Source organism: Danio rerio, chromosome 4 (assembly GCF_049306965.1).
Source record: "Danio rerio strain Tuebingen ecotype United States chromosome 4, GRCz12tu, whole genome shotgun sequence".
Classification (NCBI taxonomy): Eukaryota; Metazoa; Chordata; class Actinopteri; order Cypriniformes; family Danionidae; genus Danio; species Danio rerio.
The window spans coordinates 61511599-61535000 of record NC_133179.1 but is presented as its reverse complement, the minus strand read 5'-3'; the positions used below and the strand labels follow the sequence as shown (position 1 = coordinate 61535000).

The 23402-nt window shown below is 47.8% G+C and overlaps 1 long non-coding RNA gene and 29 other non-coding genes across 30 annotated transcripts in view; all 30 read left to right on the top strand.

The window, feature by feature from the left end:
- Positions 1-23402, top strand: part of LOC141381913 (uncharacterized) — a 560761-nt gene that overhangs the window by 373484 nt on the left and 163875 nt on the right. The window lies entirely within an intron of this gene.
- trnag-ccc (transfer RNA glycine (anticodon CCC)) lies at positions 5549-5619 on the top strand. The gene has a single exon. It is a non-coding gene; the product is annotated as a tRNA-Gly (tRNA).
- trnag-gcc (transfer RNA glycine (anticodon GCC)) lies at positions 6021-6091 on the top strand. Its single transcript has one exon. It is a non-coding gene; the product is annotated as a tRNA-Gly (tRNA).
- On the top strand, positions 6809-6879 carry trnag-gcc (transfer RNA glycine (anticodon GCC)). Its single transcript has one exon. It is a non-coding gene; the product is annotated as a tRNA-Gly (tRNA).
- trnag-ccc (transfer RNA glycine (anticodon CCC)) lies at positions 7277-7374 on the top strand. Its single transcript has 2 exons — positions 7277-7312; positions 7340-7374. It is a non-coding gene; the product is annotated as a tRNA-Gly (tRNA).
- On the top strand, positions 7463-7533 carry trnag-ucc (transfer RNA glycine (anticodon UCC)). Its single transcript has one exon. It is a non-coding gene; the product is annotated as a tRNA-Gly (tRNA).
- Positions 7782-7852, top strand: trnag-gcc (transfer RNA glycine (anticodon GCC)). The gene has a single exon. It is a non-coding gene; the product is annotated as a tRNA-Gly (tRNA).
- trnag-gcc (transfer RNA glycine (anticodon GCC)) lies at positions 8570-8640 on the top strand. The gene has a single exon. It is a non-coding gene; the product is annotated as a tRNA-Gly (tRNA).
- trnag-ccc (transfer RNA glycine (anticodon CCC)) lies at positions 9038-9135 on the top strand. Its single transcript has 2 exons — positions 9038-9073; positions 9101-9135. It is a non-coding gene; the product is annotated as a tRNA-Gly (tRNA).
- On the top strand, positions 9383-9453 carry trnag-gcc (transfer RNA glycine (anticodon GCC)). The gene has a single exon. It is a non-coding gene; the product is annotated as a tRNA-Gly (tRNA).
- On the top strand, positions 9860-9930 carry trnag-gcc (transfer RNA glycine (anticodon GCC)). Its single transcript has one exon. It is a non-coding gene; the product is annotated as a tRNA-Gly (tRNA).
- On the top strand, positions 11291-11361 carry trnag-ccc (transfer RNA glycine (anticodon CCC)). The gene has a single exon. It is a non-coding gene; the product is annotated as a tRNA-Gly (tRNA).
- Positions 11927-11997, top strand: trnag-gcc (transfer RNA glycine (anticodon GCC)). The gene has a single exon. It is a non-coding gene; the product is annotated as a tRNA-Gly (tRNA).
- trnag-acc (transfer RNA glycine (anticodon ACC)) lies at positions 13199-13269 on the top strand. The gene has a single exon. It is a non-coding gene; the product is annotated as a tRNA-Gly (tRNA).
- Positions 13358-13428, top strand: trnag-gcc (transfer RNA glycine (anticodon GCC)). Its single transcript has one exon. It is a non-coding gene; the product is annotated as a tRNA-Gly (tRNA).
- trnag-gcc (transfer RNA glycine (anticodon GCC)) lies at positions 13994-14064 on the top strand. The gene has a single exon. It is a non-coding gene; the product is annotated as a tRNA-Gly (tRNA).
- trnag-acc (transfer RNA glycine (anticodon ACC)) lies at positions 15266-15336 on the top strand. The gene has a single exon. It is a non-coding gene; the product is annotated as a tRNA-Gly (tRNA).
- trnag-ucc (transfer RNA glycine (anticodon UCC)) lies at positions 15425-15495 on the top strand. Its single transcript has one exon. It is a non-coding gene; the product is annotated as a tRNA-Gly (tRNA).
- Positions 15902-15972, top strand: trnae-uuc (transfer RNA glutamic acid (anticodon UUC)). The gene has a single exon. It is a non-coding gene; the product is annotated as a tRNA-Glu (tRNA).
- On the top strand, positions 17323-17393 carry trnag-gcc (transfer RNA glycine (anticodon GCC)). The gene has a single exon. It is a non-coding gene; the product is annotated as a tRNA-Gly (tRNA).
- On the top strand, positions 18421-18491 carry trnag-gcc (transfer RNA glycine (anticodon GCC)). The gene has a single exon. It is a non-coding gene; the product is annotated as a tRNA-Gly (tRNA).
- Positions 19519-19589, top strand: trnag-gcc (transfer RNA glycine (anticodon GCC)). The gene has a single exon. It is a non-coding gene; the product is annotated as a tRNA-Gly (tRNA).
- Positions 19678-19748, top strand: trnag-gcc (transfer RNA glycine (anticodon GCC)). The gene has a single exon. It is a non-coding gene; the product is annotated as a tRNA-Gly (tRNA).
- Positions 19996-20066, top strand: trnag-ucc (transfer RNA glycine (anticodon UCC)). The gene has a single exon. It is a non-coding gene; the product is annotated as a tRNA-Gly (tRNA).
- On the top strand, positions 20941-21011 carry trnag-gcc (transfer RNA glycine (anticodon GCC)). The gene has a single exon. It is a non-coding gene; the product is annotated as a tRNA-Gly (tRNA).
- On the top strand, positions 21886-21956 carry trnag-gcc (transfer RNA glycine (anticodon GCC)). Its single transcript has one exon. It is a non-coding gene; the product is annotated as a tRNA-Gly (tRNA).
- Positions 22045-22115, top strand: trnac-gca (transfer RNA cysteine (anticodon GCA)). The gene has a single exon. It is a non-coding gene; the product is annotated as a tRNA-Cys (tRNA).
- trnag-gcc (transfer RNA glycine (anticodon GCC)) lies at positions 22831-22901 on the top strand. The gene has a single exon. It is a non-coding gene; the product is annotated as a tRNA-Gly (tRNA).
- On the top strand, positions 22990-23060 carry trnag-gcc (transfer RNA glycine (anticodon GCC)). The gene has a single exon. It is a non-coding gene; the product is annotated as a tRNA-Gly (tRNA).
- On the top strand, positions 23149-23219 carry trnag-gcc (transfer RNA glycine (anticodon GCC)). Its single transcript has one exon. It is a non-coding gene; the product is annotated as a tRNA-Gly (tRNA).

Sequence of the window (23402 nt, the reverse complement as noted above, 5' to 3'; positions counted from 1 at the left end):
TTTTTGTTTGTCTACTGGACTGCTAAAGACAACGGCTAAACAGCATTAAGATGGAAAAACAAAGAGGTGAGCAGATTGTAAGCATGGATGGAGATGATGGCCAAGGAAGACGTGTTTTTCAGAAAAAGCTAACAGTATTGGTTGAAATTGTGGGAGAAGATAAAATTACAATGATGGAGCTTTTGAAGAAAGTGAGAGAAGATTGTGGTGTTGTAATTGGCTGCAGATATAAGAACCCAAAAGAGTATGAATTAACTATGAATGAAGAGGAAGGGAAAGAAAAAATACTGGATGGGCTGAAGATAAAAAACAGCCTGATAATGGTAAAGGAAATAAACAACAATGAGATGGTGGTCTCTTTTCTGAATCTGCCAACATACATTGAAGATGAGGAAATAATTGGAAAACTAACTGAATGGGGAGTGAAAGCAGCTTCACCTGTCAAAAGGAGAATGTGGCCAGGAACGGATATTGCAGATGGAACACGATTTCTAAAAGTTAAGTTCACAGATACTGTGAAATCGTTACCATACTCAACAAAGTTTGAGACGCTGACAGGAACAGAACATTTTAGGGTCATACATGACAGACAGGTGAAAGTCTGCAGAGTCTGTATCCAACCAGGACACATTGTAAGAGACTGCCCTAACTTTAAGTGTTATAAATGTGGCATTCAGGGTCATTATGTGCGCGAATGTGACAAAGGAAAATGCAAGTTGTGTAAGATGGTCACTGCAATGTGTGTATGCAGAATTCCAGAGGAAGAAATCATGGGAAGCTCTCTGGATCTATATGAAAGTGTGGAGGACGCAATAACAGGAAAGGAAAAAGATGAAGAAGATGAACAGAATGAAGAAGATATAATGGTAGAACGAAGGGCTGGAGAAGAAGTACAAGAGCCGATGGATGACTCACAAGATGCCATGGGAAAATTCCCACAGAAGCAAGTGGTTCAAGAGGAAGAGGAATTATTATTTGAAGGAGGAGGGAATGGTAAGAAAGGAGGTCAAGAAAAAGCGAACCAAGATGGGAAGGAGCACAAGGAAAATCAAAGGGGAAGAGACTTCATGACAAGAATTTTAGAGACACCACTGATACAACTGGAGGAGGAAATGGACATGAGTGCCGGAAATATCAAGATGCTGAAAAGGAAAATGAAAGGCACTGAAGAAGAGACTACAAAAAAGTAAGATCTGAAGACATTTTCAAATGTGGGTTCTCCTCTTTTTTATACTATATGCAATGTGTGACTTGCTGAAAATTGCCTGTTTGAACTGCAATGGACTAAGAGAAATGGAAAAGTTTGAGAGGGTGATTAGAAAGTTCAAAACAGATGTAATTTGTTTGCAAGAAACACATTGGTCAAATGATAAAATGAGTGATATAAAAAAAGTTTGGGGAGAAGAGATTTATGTAAATCATGGAAGTCAGAGAGCATGCGGTGTGGCGATTTTGCTTAAAAAGGGAGGAATACATAATGTAAAGCAAATACATAACGATGGTAATGGTAGATTGTTGGGAATAGACTTCATGTATTACAATGAATCCTTTAGATTGCTTAATTTATATGCTCCTAACATAGAAACTGAAAGAAAAGAGGTTTTTAAAACAATGAAACCACTGTGCACAGGCAACTGCATAGTAGTTGGAGATTTTAATGTTTGGTGCACAAGGCTTGATGTGTCAAAAAGTATTAATTTTAAATCAGATGCATCCAGAAGATACTTAAATGAATTAATGCAAAGTGAGAACATGGTGGATGCCTGGAGGGAGGAGAACCCATTCAAGAGGGAATTCTCAAGAAGGCAAATAGTATTAGGGGTTTTAAAACAAAGCCGTATAGACTTATGTTTAGTAAAAAGGGAAATATTGCAGTATGTGAAAAATGTAAGTTATAAGTTTATTGAAATAGGAGATCATGCTGCTATGATGGTAAAGATGAGTTTAAATTTAGAATCAAGGGGTGGGGGGATGTGGTGCCTGAATGCAAGTTTATTAAAAGAAGAGGCATATAGGGAGAGCATTGACAGATGTATAAGGTATGAAATGGAAAATCCATTATTTGAAAATAATGTATGCGAGTGGTGGGAGGATTTGAAAGAGAAAATAAAAATAAGAAGTATACGATATTCAAAACAGAGAAACTTTAAGAGAAAAATGGAGATGGAAAGCATGAGAAATAATTTAGAGAAAGAAGCAGAGAAAATAGAAAACAACCCTGAGTACACAAAAGAAAACTTTCTGAGGATAAAAGGGGTATTGGAGATGTATGAAACAGAAAAATGTGAAGGTGCAAAAGTGAGAAGCAGGGCAAAGTATGCACTTGAAGGGGAGAGGTGTACAAAATACTTTCTAAATTTGGAAAAGGGAAAGCAGAGGAAAAATTACATTACAGAACTAAAAAATGAAAATGGTGAAAAGATAACAGATTATGTAAAAATATTGGAAACAGTACAATTATTTTATGAAAGACTTTTTAAGAAAGAGAATACAAAACAGGAATATGTGGACAAAGTTTTAAATACTGTAAACGTTAAGTTAAGTGATGAAGAAAGGGAGACATGTGAAGGAGATATAAACATAGAAGAAATAAAACAAGCAATAAAAGAAACAAAAGTGAATAAAAGTCCAGGGTCAGATGGGTTAACGCATGAGTTTTATAAAACTTTTGAAGAGATATTAACACCGATACTGATGAAATTATTTAAACATATGGAAGAAAGAAGAGAGATACCAGAATCAACAGGTTTGGGAGTAATCACCATACTTTACAAGAATAAAGGCAGTCCGTTAAATTTGGAAAATTATAGACCTTTAAGTCTTTTAAACACAGATTATAAGATTCTAACAAAAATTTTAGCTAATAGAATAAAAAGAGTAGTGCGAAGCATAATATCACCTAATCAAGCTTATGGCATACCAGGGAGGGACATCACTGACACAATATGCACAATTAGAGATGTTGTGAGCAGCATGGACAAAGATGGAGAAGGAGGATTAATGCTATGCATTGACCTAAATAAAGCATTTGACAGGGTAGAACACAATTTCATGGAACAAGCAATGAGAAGATATGGGTTTGGAGAGAAGATTTTAAATTGGATAAAGCTGTTGTATAAAAATGCAAAAAGTTGTGTAAAAGTGAATGGAGTTTTAACAAACACCTTTCCATTGGAAAGATCAGTGAGGCAGGGATGTCCGTTGTCAGCGATGCTATACTCAATATCTATAGAATCGCTGGCAACACTAGTAAAGCAAGATAAGGAAATAAGAGGAATTCAAATACCATATGGTGGTGTGAGTTTAATTCATCAGTACGCAGATGATACAACGTTCACAGTAAGGGACATGAGAAGTATAAAACGAATAATGAATCATATAGAAGTATATGGGAAAGCATCAGGAGCTAAAATCAATATAGAAAAATCTGAAATAATGAGTATAGGTGGGGTGGGGTTGAGTGGGTGTGATATACCTTTCAAAGTTGCAAAAGAACAAACAGTGATTCTTGGAGTTAATATAGGAGTGAATACAAAAGAAGCAACAAATGCCACATGGACGGGTATCTTAAATAAAATTAAAAAAGTTTTAGGATACTGGAAATTAAGAGAATTAAGACTAAAGGGCAAAATCACAGTTGTGAATTCATTGCTTCTAACTAAATGTAACTATATTTTAGGTGCAGTTGACTTACCGGTGTGGGTTTTAAATGAGATAAAAGAGGTTCTGAATAATTTCATATGGGGAGGGAAAGGAGTCAAAATATCCAACAAAACATTAATAGCAGACTACACAGAAGGAGGTTTAAAGCTGATTGATCTTAATGTTAAAAAGAAAGCATTAAGAGTGAAAATAATGAAAAAACTTCTATATGGTAATGAGGAATTTGGGTGGAAAGGATTCATGAGAAAATATTTGAGTAAAAGTAGTGGATGTGGAGAAGAAGGGGTTTTCATGTCTTTAAAGAAACCAATGTATGAAAACATACCTGTATTTTATCAAGAAGTATGCAGTGCTTGGTCTGAATTTGTAAAGGAAGTGGGATATGAGTGTGAAAATATAAATCAAATACATAAGCAGCCAGTATTTCTGAATTCAAAGATACAGATGAGAGGGAGGATGTTTTATAATAGACTGTATATGAAAGCTGGAATAAGACAAGTAAAAGACATGGTATATGAATTTGTCAAAGGTTTTTTACCAAACAGAGCTATTTATGACTCTGTGGTGGAGTGGGATGATGAAATAAAAAAATCACAAGTAGACTCTGTTTGTGAAAACATCAGAGTTAGCTTACCAAAGAGATGGGTTGAAATGATTGAGAGAGAGAAAGTGCCAAACCAGGAAATTGGGGAATGCCAGAAATGTTTATTGTCAAAAATGGTAAAAAGATATGTTTATCTGATGTATTAACAAAAACTATATATGGAATATTTGTGGAAAAGGAAATCAAACTGCCTGCATCTGAAAATGTATGGCCAAAATTGTTCCCAAATTTAAATGTTAAAACAATTTGGAAAAATTTAAATGTGAAATATAACAGCTTAGACTGTGAAAATTTAGATTTTAAGTTACGGCATAATAGAATATACACAAAGGTTGTGATTCATCAAATAAACAGAAATGTAAACAGGGAATGTGATGTATGTAAGTCTGATCCAGAGACCCTGATGCACATTTTCTTTGAATGTAGGGAGCTGGGATTTTTTTCATGAAAAACTGAAACAACTGATAAAAGACAATTGGGGGAAAAATGCACAAGGAAATGAATGGAAACAACTGTTCTTATTTGGAGAAAATACAAATTGCAAAGACAAAAATGTAAATTTATGTAATTTTTTTCTGAGTCATGCAAGGTATGCAATATGGGCAAGGAGGAATATGGCATATTTTGAAGCAAAAATAATAGACGTGAATGTCATGTTTAAAAGTGTAGTTAGAAAGAATGTGTATTTAATGTGGAAATATCTAAAAACAGATGTTTTTGAGGAAGCTTTTATTCATGAAAGCAAGCTTATAACGGTAGACCACAAAAAGGGATTGATGCTTAATTTTTAAGTTGATTGGAAAAAATAAGATGACTGATATGCTAGATATAAGTGAATGTGAAATGTCATGTTTATGATAATTTGGTAGCAATGTATAATGTACAGATTGTTCCTTGTATATGATTTATGAATTGTTTACATATGATGTATTTCATTTTTAAGTTTTTTCAATTAAAAAAAAAAAAAAAAAAAAAAAGTGGTAGAATTCTCGCCTGCCATGCGGGAGACCAGGGGCCGAATCCTGGCCAATCCAATTCCTGTTTTGTGTTGCTACTCTTTCAGCTCTGGGTAACAGCCTTGCAGCAATCACACCCAACTAGGAGAGCCTTAAGAGCATATCAGCCTTAGTGGTTCACTGGTATAATTCTCGCCTGCCACGCGGGAGACCCTGCTCTGGCTTCTGGCCAATGCAAACCCTGTTTTGTGTTGCTACTCTTCGAGCTCTGGGTAACAGCCTTGCAGCATTCACACCCCACTAGGACAGTAGTATGAGCATATCAGCATTGGTGGTTCAGTGGTAGAATTCTCGCCTCCCACGCGGGCGACCCAGGTCCGATTCCTGGCCAATGCAACTCCTGTTTTGTGTTGCTACTCTTTCAGCTCTGGGTAACAGCCTTGCAGCAATCACACCCAACTAGGAGAGCAGTATGAGCATATTAGCATTGGTGGTTCACTGGTAGAATTCTCGCCTGCCACGCGGGAGACCCTGTTCCTGGCCAATGTAAACCCTGTTTTGTGTTGCTACTCTTCCAGCTCTGGGTAACAGCCTTGCAGCAATCACACCCCACTAGGACAGTAGTATGAGCATATCAGCATTGTTGTTTTAGTGGTAGAATTCTCGCCTGCCACGCGGGAGACCCGGGTCCGATTCCCGGCCAATGCAAATCCTGTTTTGTGTTGCTACTCTTCCAGCTCTGGGTAACAGCCTTGCAGCAATCACACCCTACTAGGCTCAGTAGAATGAGCATATCAGCATTGGTGGTTCAGTGGTAGAATTCTCGCCTGCCACGCGGGAGACCCGGGTCCGATTCCCGGCTAATGCAACTCCTGTTTTGTGTTGATACTCTTCCAGCTCTGGGTAACAGCCTTGCAGCAGTCACACCCCACTAGGGCAGCAATATAAGCATATCAGCATTGGTGGTTCAGTGGTAGAATTCTCGCCTGCCACCCGGGATCCGATTCCCGGCCAATGCATCTCCTGTATTGTGTTGCTACTCTTTCAGCTCTGGGTAACAGCCTTGCAGCAATCACACCCAACTTGGAGAGCAGTATGAGCATATCAGCATTGGTGCTTCACTGGTAGAATTCTTGCCTGCCACGCGGGAGACCCTGGTCCGGTTCCTGGCCAATGCAAACCCTGTTTTGTGTTGCTACTCTTCCAGCTCTGGGTAACAGCCTTGTAGCAGTCACACCCCACTAGGGCAGCAATATAAGCATATCAGCATTGGTGGTTCAGTGGTAGAATTCTCGCCTGCCACGCGGGAGACCCTGGTCCTGTTCCTGGCCAATGCAAACCCTGTTTTGTGTTGCTACTCTTCCAGCTCTGGGTAACAGCCTTGCAGCAATCACACCCCACTAGGACAGTAGTATGAGCATATCAGCATTGTTGTTTTAGTGGTAGAATTCTCGCCTGCCACGCGGGAGACCCGGGTCCGATTCCCGGCCAATGCAAATCCTGTTTTGTGTTGCTACTCTTCCAGCTCTGGGTAACAGCCTTGCAGCAATCACACCCTACTAGGCTCAGTAGAATGAGCATATCAGCATTGGTGGTTCAGTGGTAGAATTCTCGCCTGCCACGCGGGAGACCCGGGTCCGATTCCCGGCTAATGCAACTCCTGTTTTGTGTTGATACTCTTCCAGCTCTGGGTAAAAGCCTTGCAGCAGTCACACCCCACTAGGGCAGCAATATAAGCATATCAGCATTGGTGGTTCAGTGGTAGAATTCTCGCCTGCCACCCGGGTCCAATTCCCGGCAAATGCATCTCCTGTATTGTGTTGCTACTCTTTCAGCTCTGGGTAACAGCCTTGCAGCAATCACACCCAACTTGGAGAGCAGTATGAGCATATCAGCATTGGTGCTTCACTGGTAGAATTCTTGCCAGCCACGCGGGACACCCTGGTCCGGTTTCTGGCCAATGCAAACCCTGTTTTGTGTTGCTACTCTTCCAGCTCTGGGTAACAGCCTTGTAGCAGTCACAACCCACTAGGGCAGCAATATAAGCATATCAGCATTGGTGGTTCAGTGGTAGAATTCTCGCCTCCCACGAGGTTTTGTGTTGCCTCGCCTGCCACGTGGGTGACCCGGGTCCGATTCCCGGCCAATGCAAATCCTGTTTTGTGTTGCTACTCTTCTAGCTCTGGGTAACAGCCTTGCAGCAGTCACACCCCACTAGGGCAGCAATATAAGCATATCAGCATTGGTGGTTCAGTGGTAGAATTCTCGCCTTCCAAGCGGGAGACCCAGGTCCGATTCCTGGCCAATGCAACTCCTGTTTTGTGTTGCTACTCTTTCAGCTCTGGGTAACAGCCTTGCAGCAATCACACCCAACTAGGAGAGCAGTATGAGCATATTAGCATTGGTGGTTCACTGGTAGAATTATCGCCTGCCACGCGGGAGACCCTGGTCCTGTTCCTGGCCAATGTAAACCCTGTTTTGTGTTGCTACTCTTCCAGCTCTGGGTAACAGCCTTGCAGCAATCACACCCTACTAGGCTCAGTAGAATGAGCATATCAGCATTGGTGGTTCAGTGGTAGAATTCTCGCCTGCCACGCGGGAGACCCGGGTCCGATTCCCGGCTAATGCAATTCCTGTTTTGTGTTGATACTCTTCCAGCTCTGGGTAACAGCCTTGCAGCAGTCACACCCCACTAGGGCAGCAATATTAGCATATCAGCATTGGTGGTTCAGTGGTAGAATTCTCACCTGCCACCTGGGATCCGATTCCCGGCCAATGCATCTCCTGTATTGTGTTGCTACTCTTTCAGCTCTGGGTAACAGCCTTGCAGCAATCACACCCAACTTGGAGAGCAGTATGAGCATATCAGCATTGGTGCTTCACTGGTAGAATTCTTGCCTGCCACGCGGGAGACCCTGGTCCGGTTTCTGGCCAATGCAAACCCTGTTTTGTGTTGCTACTCTTCCAGCTCTGGGTAACAGCCTTGTAGCAGTCACACCCCACTAGGGCAGCAATATAAGCATATCAGCATTGGTGGTTCAGTGGTAGAATTCTCGCCTGCCACGCGGGAGACCCTGGTCCTGTTCCTGGCCAATGCAAACCCTGTTTTGTGTTGCTACTCTTCCAGCTCTGGGTAACAGCCTTGCAGCAATCACACCCCACTAGGACAGTAGTATGAGCATATCAGCATTGTTGTTTTAGTGGTAGAATTCTCGCCTGCCACGCGGGAGACCCGGGTCCGATTCCCGGCCAATGCAAATCCTGTTTTGTGTTGCTACTCTTCCAGCTCTGGGTAACAGCCTTGCAGCAATCACACGTTACTAGGCTCAGTAGAATGAGCATATCAGCATTGGTGGTTCAGTGGTAGAATTCTCGCCTGCCACGCGGGAGACCCGGGTCCGATTCCCGGCTAATGCAACTCCTGTTTTGTGTTGATACTCTTCCAGCTCTGGGTAAAAGCCTTGCAGCAGTCACACCCCAATAGGGCAGCAATATAAGCATATCAGCATTGGTGGTTCAGTGGTAGAATTCTCGCCTGCCACCTGGGTCCAATTCCCGGCAAATGCATCTCCTGTATTGTGTTGCTACTCTTTCAGCTCTGGGTAACAGCCTTGCAGCAATCACACCCAACTTGGAGAGCAGTATGAGCATATCAGCATTGGTGCTTCACTGGTAGAATTCTTGCCAGCCACGCGGGACACCCTGGTCCGGTTTCTGGCCAATGCAAACCCTGTTTTGTGTTGCTACTCTTCCAGCTCTGGGTAACAGCCTTGTAGCAGTCACAACCCACTAGGGCAGCAATATAAGCATATCAGCATTGGTGGTTCAGTGGTAGAATTCTCGCCTCCCACGAGGTTTTGTGTTGCCTCGCCTGCCACGTGGGTGACCCGGGTCCGATTCCCGGCCAATGCAAATCCTGTTTTGTGTTGCTACTCTTCTAGCTCTGGGTAACAGCCTTGCAGCAGTTACACCCCACTAGGGCTGCAATATAAGCATATCAACATTGGTGGTTCAGTGGTAGAATTCTCGCTTGCCACGCGGGAGACCTGGGTCCGATTCCCGGCCAATGCAAATCCTGATTTGTGTTGCTACTCTTCCAGCTCTGGGTAACAGCCTTGCAGCAGTCACACCCCACTAGGGCTGCAATATAAGCATATCAGCATTGGTGGTTCAGTGGTAGAATTCTCGCCTGCCACGCGGGAGACCCGGGTCCGATTCCCGGCCAATGCAAATCCTGTTTTGTGTTGCTACTCTTCCAGCTCTGGGTAACAGCCTTGCAGCAGTCACACCCCACAAGGGCTGCAATATAAGCATATCAGCATTGGTGGTTCAGTGGTAGAATTCTCACCTGCCACGCGGGAGACCTGGGTCTGATTCCCGGCCAATGCAAATTCTGTTTTGTGTTGCTACTCTTCCAGCTCTGGGTAACAGCCTTGCAGCAATCACACCCAACTAGGAGAGCAGTACGAGCATATCAACATTGGTGGTTCACTGGTAGAATTCTCGCCTGCCTCGCGGTAGAACCTGGTCCGGTTCCTGGCCAATGCAAACCCTGTTTTGTGTTGCTACTCTTCAAGCTCTGGGTAACAGCCTTGCAGCAATCACACCCCACTAGGACAGAAGTATGAGCATATCAGCATTGGTGGTTCAGTGGTAGAATTCTCGCCTGCCACGCGGGAGACCCGGGTCCGATTCCCAGCCAATGCAAATCCTGTTTTGTGTTGCTACTCTTCCAGCTCTGGGTAACAGCCTTGCAGCAGTCACACCACACTAGGACAGCAATATAAGCATATCAGCATTGATGGTTGAGTGGTAGAATTCTCGCCTGCCACGCAGGAGACCCGTTTCCGATTCCCGGCCAATGCAACTCTTGTTTTGTGTTGCTACTCTTTCAGCTCTGGGTAAAAGCCTTGCAGCAATCACACCCAACTAGGAGAGCAGTACGAGCATATATGCATTGGTGGTTCACTGGTAGAATTCTCTCCTGCCACGCGGGACATCCTGGTCAGGTTTCTGGCCAATGCAAACCCTGTTTTGTGTTGCTACTCTTCCAGCTCTGGGTAACAGCCTTGCAGCAATTACACCCCACTAGGACAGAAGTATGAGCATATCAGCATTGGTGGTTCAGTGGTAGAATTCTCGCCTGCCACGCGGGGGACCCGGGTCTGATTTCCGGCCAATGCAAATCCTGTTTTGTGTTGCTACTCTTCCAGCTCTGGGTAACAGCCTTGCAGCAATCACACCCCACTAGGACAGTAGTTTGAGCATATCAGCATTGTTGTTTTAGTGGTAGAATTCTCGCCTGCCACGCGGGAGACCCGGGTCCGATTCCCGTCCAATGCAAATCCTGTTTTGTGTTGCTACTCTTCCAGCTCTGGGTAACAGCCTTGCAGCAGTCACAACCCACTAGGGCAGCAATATAAGCATATCAGCATTGGTGGTTCAGTGGTAGATTTCTCGCCTGCCACGCGGGAAACCAGGGGCCGAATCCTGGCCAATCCAATTCCTGTTTTGTATTGCTACTCTTTCAGCTCTGGGTAACAGCCTTGCAGCAATCACACACAACTAGGAGAGCAGTAAGAGCATATCAGCCTTAGTGGTTCACTAGTATAATTCTCGCCTGCCACGCGGGAGACCCTGGTCCGGCTTCTGGCCAATGCAAACCCTGTTTTGTGTTGCTACTCTTCAAGCTCTGGGTAACAGCCTTGCAGCAATCACACCCCACTAGGACAGAAATACGAGCATATCAGCATTGGTGGTTCAGTGGTAGAATTCTCGCCTGCCATGCGGGAGACCAGGGGCCGAATCCTGGCCAATCCAATTCCTGTTTTGTGTTGCTACTCTTTCAGCTCTGGGTAACAGCCTTGCAGCAATCACACCCAACTAGGAGAGCCTTAAGAGCATATCAGCCTTAGTGGTTCACTGGTATAATTCTCGCCTGCCACGCGGGAGACCCTGCTCTGGCTTCTGGCCAATGCAAACCCTGTTTTGTGTTGCTACTCTTCGAGCTCTGGGTAACAGCCTTGCAGCATTCACACCCCACTAGGACAGTAGTATGAGCATATCAGCATTGGTGGTTCAGTGGTAGAATTCTCGCCTCCCACGCGGGTGACCCAGGTCCGATTCCTGGCCAATGCAACTCCTGTTTTGTGTTGCTACTCTTTCAGCTCTGGGTAACAGCCTTGCAGCAATCACACCCAACTAGGAGAGCAGTATGAGCATAGTAGCATTGGTGGTTCACTGGTAGAATTATCGCCTGCCACGCGGGAGACCCTGGTCCTGTTCCTGGCCAATGCAAACCCTGTTTTGTGTTGCTACTCTTCCAGCTCTGGGTAACAGCCTTGCAGCAATCACACCCCACTAGGACAGAAGTACGAGCATATCAGCATTGGTGGTTCAGTGGTAGAATTCTCACCTGCCACGCGGGAGACCCGGGTCCGATTCCCAGCCAATGCAAATCCTGTTTTGTGTTGCTACTCTTCCAGCTCTGGGTAACAGCCTTGCAGCAGTCCCACGACACTAGGACAGCAATATAAGCATATCAGCATTGGTGGTTGAGTGGTAGAATTCTCGCCTGCCACGCAGGAGACCCGTTTCCGATTCCCGGCCAATGCAACTCTTCTTTTGTGTTGCTACTCTTTCAGCTCTGGGTAACAGCCTTGCAGCAATCACACCCAACTAGGAGAGCAGTATGAGCATATCAGCATTGGTGGTTCAGTGGTAGAATTCTCGCCTGCCACGCGGGAGACCCGGGTCCGATTCCCGTCCAATGCAAATCCTGTTTTGTGTTGCTACTCTTCCAGCTCTGGGTAACAGCCTTGCAGCAGTCACACCCCTCTAGGGCAGCAATATAAACATATCAGCATTGGTGGTTCAGTGGTAGATTTCTCGCCTGCCACGCGGGAAACCAGGGGCCGAATCCTGGCCAATCCAATTCCTCTTTTGTGTTGCTACTCTTTCAGCTCTAGGTAACAGCCTTGCAGCAATCACACCCAACTAGGAGAGCAGTAAGAGCATATCAGCCTTAGTGGTTCACTAGTATAATTCTTGCCTGCCACGCGGGAGACCCTGGTCCGGCTTCTGGCCAATGCAAACCCTGTTTTGTGTTGCTACTCTTCAAGCTCTGGGTAACAGCCTTGCAGCAATCACACCCCACTAGGACAGAAGTACGAGCATATCAGCATTGGTGGTTCACTGGTAGAATTCTCGCCTGCCATGTGGGAGACCAGGGGCCGAATCCTGGCCAATCCAATTCCTGTTTTGTGTTGCTACTCTTTCAGCTCTGGGTAACAGCCTTGCAGCAATCACACCCAACTAGGAGAGCCTTAAGAGCATATCAGCCTTAGTGGTTCACTGGTATAATTCTCGCCTGCCACGCGGGAGACCCTGCTCTGGCTTCTGGCCAATGCAAACCCTGTTTTGTGTTGCTACTCTTCGAGCTCTGGGTAACAGCCTTGCAGCATTCACACCCCACTAGGACAGTAGTATGAGCATATCAGCATTGTTGGTTCAGTGGTAGAATTCTCGCCTGCCACGCGGGAGACCCGGGTCCCATTCCCGGCCAATGCAAATCCTGTTTTGTGTTGCTACTCTTCCAGCTCTGGGTAACAGCCTTGCAGCAGTCACACCCCACTAGGGCAGCTATATAAGCATGTCAGCATTGGTGGTTCAGTGGTAGAATTCTCGCCTGCCACGCGGGAGACCAGGGGCTGAATCCTGGCCAATCCAATTCCTGTTTTGTGTTGCTACTCTTTCAGCTCAGGGTAACAGCCTTGCAGCAATCACACCCAACTAGGAGAGCAGTAAGAGCATATCAGCCTTAGTGGTTCAATGGTAGAATTCTCGCCTGCTACGCGGGAGACCCTGTTCTGCTTTCTGGCCAATGCAAACCCTGTTTTGAGTTGCTACTCTTCCATCTCTGGGTAACAGCCTTGCAGCAATCATACCCCACTAGGACAGTAGTATGAGCATATCAGCATTGGTGGTTCAGTGGTAGAATTCTCGCCTACCACGCGGGAGACCCGGCTCCGATTGCCGGCCAATGCAACTCCTGTTTTGTGTTGCTACTCTTTCAGCTCTGGGTAACAGCCTTGCAGCAGTCACACCCCACTAGGGCAGCAATATAAACATATCAGCATTGGTGGTTCAGTGGTAGAATTCTCGCCTGCCACGCGGGAGACCCGGGTCCGATTCCCGGCCAATGCAATTCCTGTTTTGTGTTGCTACTCTTCCAGCTGTGGGTAACAGCCTTGCAGCAATCACACCCCACTAGGACAGCAGTATGAGCATATCAGCATTGGTGGTTTAGTGGTAAAATTCTCGCCTCCCACACAGGAGACCCGGGACCGATTACCGGCAATCGCAGTTTCTTTTTTGTGTTGCTACTCTTCCAGCTCTGGGTAACAGCCTTGCAGCAATCACACCCAACTAGGACAGCTGTATGAGCATATCAGCATTGGTGGTTAACTGGTTGAATTCTCGCCTGCCACGCGGGAGACCCTCGTCTGCTTCCTGGCCAATGCAAACCCTGTTTTGTGTTGCTACTCTTCCAGCTCTGGGTAACAGCCTTGCAGCAATCACACCCCACTAGGACAGCAATATAAGCATATCAGCATTGGTGGTTGAGTGGTAGAATTCTCGCCTGCCACGCAGGAGACCCGTTTCCGATTCCCGGCCAATGCAACTCTTGTTTTGTGTTGCTACTCTTTCAGCTCTGGGTAACAGCCTTGCAGCAATCACACCCAACTAGGAGAGCAGTATGAGCATATCAGCATTGGTGGTTCAGTGGTAGAATTCTCGCCTGCCACGCGGGAGACCCGGGTCCGATTCCCGTCCAATGCAAATCCTGTTTTGTGTTGCTACTCTTCCAGCTCTGGGTAACAGCCTTGCAGCAGTCACACCCCACTAGGGCAGCAATATAAACATATCAGCATTGGTGGTTCAGTGGTAGATTTCTCGCCTGCCACGCGGGAAACCAGGGGCCGAATCCTGGCCAATCCAATTCCTCTTTTGTGTTGCTACTCTTTCAGCTCTAGGTAACAGCCTTGCAGCAATCACACCCAACTAGGAGAGCAGTAAGAGCATATCAGCCTTAGTGGTTCACTAGTATAATTCTTGCCTGCCACGCGGGAGACCCTGGTCCGGCTTCTGGCCAATGCAAACCCTGTTTTGTGTTGCTACTCTTCAAGCTCTGGGTAACAGCCTTGCAGCAATCACACCCCACTAGGACAGAAGTACGAGCATATCAGCATTGGTGGTTCACTGGTAGAATTCTCGCCTGCCATGTGGGAGACCAGGGGCCGAATCCTGGCCAATCCAATTCCTGTTTTGTGTTGCTACTCTTTCAGCTCTGGGTAACAGCCTTGCAGCAATCACACCCAACTAGGAGAGCCTTAAGAGCATATCAGCCTTAGTGGTTCACTGGTATAATTCTCGCCTGCCACGCGGGAGACCCTGCTCTGGCTTCTGGCCAATGCAAACCCTGTTTTGTGTTGCTACTCTTCGAGCTCTGGGTAACAGCCTTGCAGCATTCACACCCCACTAGGACAGTAGTATGAGCATATCAGCATTGTTGGTTCAGTGGTAGAATTCTCGCCTGCCACGCGGGAGACCCGGATCCCATTCCCGGCCAATGCAAATCCTGTTTTGTGTTGCTACTCTTCCAGCTCTGGGTAACAGCCTTGCAGCAGTCACACCCCACTAGGGCAGCTATATAAGCATGTCAGCATTGGTGGTTCAGTGGTAGAATTCTCGCCTGCCACGCGGGAGACCAGGGGCCGAATCCTGGCCAATCCAATTCCTGTTTTGTGTTGCTACTCTTTCAGCTCAGGGTAACAGCCTTGCAGCAATCACACCCAACTAGGAGAGCAGTAAGAGCATATCAGCCTTAGTGGTTCAATGGTAGAATTCTCGCCTGCTACGCGGGAGACCCTGTTCTGCTTTCTGGCCAATGCAAACCCTGTTTTGAGTTGCTACTCTTCCATCTCTGGGTAACAGCCTTGCAGCAATCATACCCCACTAGGACAGTAGTATGAGCATATCAGCATTGGTGGTTCAGTGGTAGAATTCTCGCCTACCACGCGGGAGACCCGGCTCCGATTGCCGGCCAATGCAACTCCTGTTTTGTGTTGCTACTCTTTCAGCTCTGGGTAACAGCCTTGCAGCAGTCACACCCCACTAGGGCAGCAATATAAACATATCAGCATTGGTGGTTCAGTGGTAGAATTCTCGCCTGCCACGCGGGAGACCCGGGTCCGATTCCCGGCCAATGCAATTCCTGTTTTGTGTTGCTACTCTTCCAGCTGTGGGTAACAGCCTTGCAGCAATCACACCCCACTAGGACAGCAGTATGAGCATATCAGCATTGGTGGTTTAGTGGTAAAATTCTCGCCTCCCACACAGGAGACCCGGGACCGATTACCGGCAATCGCAGTTTCTTTTTTGTGTTGCTACTCTTCCAGCTCTGGGTAACAGCCTTGCAGCAATCACACCCAACTAGGACAGCTGTATGAGCATATCAGCATTGGTGGTTAACTGGTTGAATTCTCGCCTGCCACGCGGGAGACCCTCGTCTGCTTCCTGGCCAATGCAAACCCTGTTTTGTGTTGCTACTCTTCCAGCTCTGGGTAACAGCCTTGCAGCAATCACACCCCACTAGGACAGTAGTATGAGCATATAAGCATTGGTGGTTCAGTGGTAGAATTCTTGCCTTTCACGCAGGAGACCCGGCTCCAATTCCCGGCCAATGCAATTTCATTTTGTATTGCTACTCTTCCAGCTCTGGGTAACAGCCTTGCAGCAATCACACCCCACTAGGGCTGCAGCATTAGCATATCAGCACTGGTGGTATACTGGTCGAATTTTTTCCTGCTATGAGGGAGACCTGGGTTCCATTCCCGGCTAATGCAATTGCTGTTTTGTGTGGCTCCTGTTACAACTCTGGTTGACGGATTTTTAGCACTCACATAACACAAAGGCAAAGAACAACTTGGGTTAGCGTTGGTGGTTCAGTGGTGGAATTCTCGCCTGCCACGTGGGAGACCCAGGTCCGATTCCCGGCTAATGCAATTCCTGTTTTGTGTTGCTACTCTTCCAGCTCTGGGTAACAGCCTTGCAGCAATCACACCCAACTAGGACAGCATTATGAGCATATCAGCATTGGTGGTTCAGTGGTAGAATTCTCGCCTGCCACGTGGGAGACCCAGGTCCGATTCCCGGCTAATGCAAATCCTGTTTTGTGTTGCTACTCTTCCAGCTCTGGGTAACAGCCTTGCAGCAGTCACACCCCTCTAGGGCAGCATTTTAAGCATATCAGCATTGGTGGTTCAGTGGTAGAATACTCGCCTGCCACCAGGGTCCGATTCCTGGCTAATGCAAATCCTGTTTTGTGTTGCTACTCTTCCAGCTCTGGGTAACAGCCTTGCAGCAGTCACACCCCACTAGGGCAGCAATATAAGCATATCAGCATTGGTTGTTCAGTGGTAGAATTCTCGCCTGACACGCAGGAGACCAGGGTCCGATTCCTGGCCTATCCTATTCCTGTTTTGTGTTGCTACTCTTTCAGCTCTGGGTAACAGCCTTGCAGCAATCACACCCAACTAGGAGAGCAGTAAGAGCATATCAGCGTTAGTGGTTCACTGGTATAATTCTCGCCTGCTAAGCGGGAGACCCTGGTCCGGCTCCTGGCCAATGCAAACCCTGTTTTGTGTTGCTACTCTTCAAGCTCTGGGTAATAGCCTTGCAGCAATCACACCCCACTAGGACAGAAGTACGAGCATATCAGGATTGGTGTTTCAGTGGTAGAATTCTCGCCTGCCACGCGGGAGACCCGGGTCTGATTCCCGGCCAATGCAAATGCTGTTTTGTGTTGCTACTCTTCCAGCTCTGGGTAACAGCCTTGCAGCAGTCACACCCCACTAGGGCAGCAATATAAGCATATCAGCATTGGTGGTTCACTGGTAGAATTCTCGCCTGCCATGCGGGAGACCTGGGTCCGATTCCCGGCCAATGCAAATCCTGTTTTGTGTTGCTACTCTTCCAGCTCTGGGTAACAGCCTTGCAGCAGTCAAACCCCACTAGGGCTGCAATATAAGCATATCAGCATTGGTGGTTCAGTGGTAGAATTCTCGCCTGCCACGCGGGAGACCCGGGTCCGATTCCCGGCCAATGCAAATCCTGTTTTGTGTTGCTACTCTTCCAGCTCTGGGTAACAGCTTTGCAGCAGTCACACCCCACTAGGGCTGCAATATAAGCATTTCAGCATTGGTGGTTCAGTGGTAGATTTCTCGCCTGCCACGCGGGAGACCCGGGTCCGATTCCCGGCCAATGCAAATTCTGTTTTGTGTTGCTACTCTTCCAGCTCTGGGAAACAGCCTTGCAGCAGTCACACCCCTCTAGGGCAGCATTTTAAGCATATCAGCATTGGTGGTTCAGTGGTAGAATACTCGCCTGCCACCAGGGTCCGATTCCTGGCTAATGCAAATCCTGTTTTGTGTTGCTACTCTTCCAGCTCTGGGTAACAGCCTTGCAGCAGTCACACCCCACTAGGGCAGCAATATAAGCATATCAGCATTGGTTGTTCAGTGGTAGAATTCTCGCCTGACACGCAGGAGACCAGGGTCCGATTCCTGGCCAATCCTATTCCTATTTTGTGTTGCTACTCTTTCAGCTCTGGGTAACAGCCTTGCAGCAATCACACCCAACTAGGAGAGCAGTAAGAGCATATCAGCCTTAGTGGTTCACTGGTATAATTCTCGCCTGCTAAGCGGGAGACCCTGGTCCGGCTCCTGGCCAATGCAAACCCTGTTTTGTGTTGCTACTCTTCAAGCTCTGGGTAATAGCCTTGCAGCAATCACACCCCACTAGGACAGAAGTATGAGCATATCAGGATTGGTGTTTCAGTGGTAGAATTCTCGCCTGCCACGCGGGAGACCCGGGTCCGATTCCCGGCAAATGCTGTTTTGTGTTGCTACTCTTCCAGCTCTGGGTAACAGCCTTGCAGCAGTCACACCCCACTAGGGCAGCAATATAAGCATATCAGCATTGGTGGTTCACTGGTAGAATTCTCGCCTGCCATGCGGGAGACCTGGGTCCGATTCCCGGCCAATGCAAATCCTGTTTTGTGTTGCTACTCTTCCAGCTCTGGGTAACAGCCTTGCAGCAGTCAAACCCCACTAGGGCTGCAATATAAGCATATCAGCATTGGTGGTTCAGTGGTAGAATTCTCGCCTGCCACGCGGGAGACCCGGGTCCGATTCCCGGCCAATGCAAATCCTGTTTTGTGTTGCTACTCTTCCAGCTCTGGGTAACAGCCTTGCAGCAGTCACACCCCACTAGGGCTGCAATATAAGCATTTCAGCATTGGTGGTTCAGTGGTAGATTTCTCGCCTGCCACGCGGGAGACCCGGGTCCGATTCCCGGCCAATGCAAATTCTGTTTTGTGTTGCTACTCTTCCAGCTCTGGGTAACAGCCTTGCAGCAGTCACACCCCTCTAGGGCAGCAATATAAGCATATCAGCATTGGTGGTTCAGTGGTAGAATACTCGCCTGCCACCAGGGTCCGATTCCTGGCTAATGCAAATCCTGTTTTGTGTTGCTACTCTTCCAGCTCTGGGTAACAGCCTTGCAGCAGTCACACCCCACTAGGGCAGCAATATAAGCATATCAGCATTGGTTGTTCAGTGGTAGAATTCTCGCCTGACACGCAGGAGACCAGGGTCCGATTCCTGGCCAATCCTATTCCTGTTTTGTGTTGCTACTCTTTCAACTCTGGGTAACAGCCTTGCAGCAATCACACCCAACTAGGAGAGCAGTAAGAGCATATCAGCCTTAGTGGTTCACTGGTATAATTCTCGCCTGCTAAGCGGGAGACCCTGGTCCGGCTCCTGGCCAATGCAAACCCTGTTTTGTGTTGCTACTCTTCAAGCTCTGGGTAATAGCCTTGCAGCAATCACACCCCACTAGGACAGAAGTATGAGCATATCAGGATTGGTGTTTCAGTGGTAGAATTCTCGCCTGCCACGCGGTAGACCCGGGTCCGATTCCCGGCAAATGCTGTTTTGTGTTGCTACTCTTCCAGCTCTGGGTAACAGCCTTGCAGCAGTCACACCCCACTAGGGCAGCAATATAAGCATATCAGCATTGGTGGTTCACTGGTAGAATTCTCGCCTGCCATGCGGGAGACCTGGGTCCGATTCCCGGCCAATGCAAATCCTGTTTTGTGTTGCTACTCTTCCAGCTCTGGGTAACAGCCTTGCAGCAGTCAAACCCCACTAGGGCTGCAATATAAGCATATCAGCATTGGTGGTTCAGTGGTAGAATTCTCGCCTGCCACGCGGGAGACCCGGGTCCGATTCCCGGCCAATGCAAATCCTGTTTTGTGTTGCTACTCTTCCAGCTCTGGGTAACAGCCTTGCAGCAGTCACACCCCACTAGGGCTGCAATATAAGCATATCAGCATTGGTGGTTCAGTGGTAGAATTCTCGCCTGCCACGCGGGAGACCCGGGTCCGATTCCCGGCCAATGCAAATTCTGTTTTGTGTTGCTACTCTTCCAGCTCTGGGTAACAGCCTTGCAGCAATCACACCCCACTAGGACAGTAGTTTGAGCATATCAGCATTGTTGGTTCAGTGGTAGAATTCTCGCCTGCCACGCGGGAGACCCGGGTCCCATTCCCGGCCAATGCAAATCCTGTTTTGTGATGCTACTCTTCCAGCTCTGGGTAACAGCCTTGCAGCAGTCACACCCCACTAGGGCAGCAATATAAGCATATCAGCATTGGTGGTTCAGTGGTAGAATTCTCGCCTTCCAAGCGGGAAACCCAGCTCCGAATCCTGGCCAATGCAACTTCTGTTTTGTGTTGCTACTCTTTCAGCTCTGGGTAACAGCCTTGCAGCAATCACACCCAACTAGGAGCTCAATATGAGCATATCAGCATTGGTGGTTCACTGGTAGAATTCTCGCCTGCCACGCGGGAGACCCTGGTCCTGTTCCTGGCCAATGCAAACCCTGTTTTGTGTTGCTACTCTTCCAGCTCTGGGTAACAGCCTTGCAGCAATCACACCCCACTAGGACAGTAGAATGAGCATATCAGCATTGGTGGTTCAGTGGTAGAATTCTCGCCTGCCACGTGGGAGACCCAGGTCCGATTCCCGGCCAATGCAAATCCTGTTTAGTGTTGCTACTCTTCCAGCTCTGGGTAACAGCCTTGCAGCAGTCACACCCCAATAGGGCAGCAATATAAGCATATCAGCATTGGTGGTTCAGTGGTAGAATACTCGCCTGCCACCCGGGTCCGATTCCCGGCTAATGCAAATCCTGTTTTGTGTTGCTACTCTTCCAGCTCTGGGTAACAGCCTTGCAGCAATCACACCCCACTAGGGCAACAATATAAGCATATCAGCATTGGTTGTTCAGTGGTAGAATTCTCGCCTGCCATGCAGGAGACCAGGGTCCGATTCCTGGCCAATCCAAAACCTGTTTTGTGTTGCTACTCTTTCAGCTCTGGGTAACAGCCTTGCAGCAATCACACCCAACTAGGAGAGCAGTAAGAGCATATCAGCATTGGTGGTTCACTGGTATTATTCTCGCCTGCTAAGTGGGAGACCCTGGTCAGGCTCCTGGCCAATGCAAACCCTGTTTTGTGTTGCTACTCTTCAAGCTCTGGGTAATAGCCTTGCAGCAATCACACCCCACTAGGACAGAAGTATGAGCATATCAGCATTGGTGGTTCAGTGGTAGAATTCTCGCCTGCCACGCGGGAGACCTGGGTCCGATTCCCGGCCAATGCAACTCTTATTTTGTGCTGCTACTCTTTCAGCTCTGGGTAACAGCCTTGCAGCAATCACACCCAACTAGGAGAGCAGTATGAGCATATCAGCATTGGTGGTTCACTGGGAGAATTCTCTCCTGCCATGCGGGAGACCCTGGTCCTGTTCCTGGCCAATGCAAACCCTGTTTTGTGTTGCTACTCTTCCAGCTCTGGGTAACAGCCTTGCAGCAGTCACACCCCACTAGGGCTGCAACATAAGCATATCAGCATTGGTGGTTCAGTGGTAGAATTCTCGCCTGCCACGTGGGAGACCTGCGTCCGATTCCCGGCCAATGCAAATCCTGTTTTGTGTGGCTACTCTTCCAGCTCTGGGTAACAGCCTTGCAGCAGTCACACCCCACTAGGGCAGCAATATAAGCATATCATCATTGGTGGTTCAGTGGTAGACTTCTCGCCTGCCACCCGGGTCCGATTCCTGGCCAATGCAACTCTTGTTTTGTGTTGCTACTCTTCCAGCTCTGGGTAACAGCCTTGCAGCAATCACACCCCACTAGGGCAGCAATATAAGCATATTAGCATTGGTTGTTCAGTGGTAGAATTCTCGCCTGCCACGCAGGAGACCAGGGTCCGATTCCTGGCCAATCCAAATCCTGTTTTGTGTTGCTACTCTTTCAGCTCTGGGTAACAGCCTTGCAGCAATCACACCCAACTAGGAGAGCAGTAAGAGCATATCAGCATTGGTGGTTCACTGGTATTATTCTCGCCTGCTAAGTGGGAGACCCTGGTCAGGCTCCTGGCCAATGCAAACCCTGTTTTGTGTTGCTACTCTTCAAGCTCTGGGTAATAGCCTTGCAGCAATCACACCCCACTAGGACAGAAGTATGAGCATATCAGCATTGGTGGTTCAGTGGTAGAATTCTCGCCTGCCACGCGGGAGACCCGGGTCCGATTCCCGGCCAATGCAAATCCTGTTTAGTGTTGCAACTCTTCCAGCTCTGGGTAACAGCCTTGCAGCAGTCACACCCCACTAGGGCAGCAATATAAGCATATCAGCATTGGTGGTTCAGTGGTAGACTTCTCGCCTGCAAAGCGGGAGACCTGGGTCCGATTCCCGGCCAATGCAACTCTTATTTTGTGTTGCTACTCTTTCAGCTCTGGGTAACAGCCTTGCAGCAATCACACCCAACTAGGAGAGCAGTATGAGCATATCAGCATTGGTGGTTCACTGGTAGAATTCTCTCCTGCCATGCGGGAGATCCTGGTCCTGTTCCTGGCCAATGCAAACCCTGTTTTGTGTTGCTACTCTTCCAGCTCTGGGTAACAGCCTTGCAGCAGTCACACCCCACTAGGGCTGCAACATAAGCATATCAGCATTGGTGGTTCAGTGGTAGAATTCTCGCCTGCCACGTGGGAGACCTGCGTCCGATTCCCGGCCAATGCAAATCCTGTTTTGTGTGGCTACTCTTCCAGCTCTGGGTAACAGCCTTGCAGCAGTCACACCCCACTAGGGCAGCAATACAAGCATATCATCATTGGTTGTTCAGTGGTAGACTTCTCGCCTGCCACCCGGGTCCGATTCCTGGCCAATGCAACTCTTGTTTTGTGTTGCTACTCTTTCAGCTCTGGGTAACAGCCTTGCAGCAATCACACCCAACTTGGAGAGCAGTATGAGCATATCAGCATTGGTGGTTCACTGGTAGAATTCTTGCCTGCCACGCGGGAGACCCTGGTCCGGTTCCTGGCCAATGCAAACCCTGTTTTGTGTTGCTACTCTTCCAGCTCTGGGTAACAGCCTTGCAGCAGTCACACCCCACTAGGGCTGCAATATAAGCATATCAGCATTGGTGGTTCAGTGGTAGAATTCTCGCCTGCCATGCGGGAGACCTGGGTCCGATTCCCGGCCAATGCAAATCCTGTTTTGTGTTGCTACTCTTCCAGCTCTGGGTAACAGCCTTGCAGCAGTCAAACCCCACTAGGGCTGCAATATAAGCATATCAGCATTGGTGGTTCAGTGGTAGAATTCTCGCCTGCCACGCGGGAGACCCGGGTCCGATTCCCGGCCAATGCAAATCCTGTTTTGTGTTGCTACTCTTCCAGCTCTGGGTAACAGCCTTGCAGCAGTCACACCCCACTAGGGCTGCAATATAAGCATTTCAGCATTGGTGGTTCAGTGGTAGAATTCTCGCCTGCCACGCGGGAGACCCGGGTCCGATTCCCGGCCAATGCAAATTCTGTTTTGTGTTGCTACTCTTCCAGCTCTGGGTAACAGCCTTGCAGCAGTCACACCCCTCTAGGGCAGCAATATAAGCATATCAGCATTGGTGGTTCAGTGGTAGAATACTCGCCTGCCACCAGGGTCCGATTCCTGGCCAATGCAACTCTTGTTTTGTGTTGCTACTCTTCCAGCTCT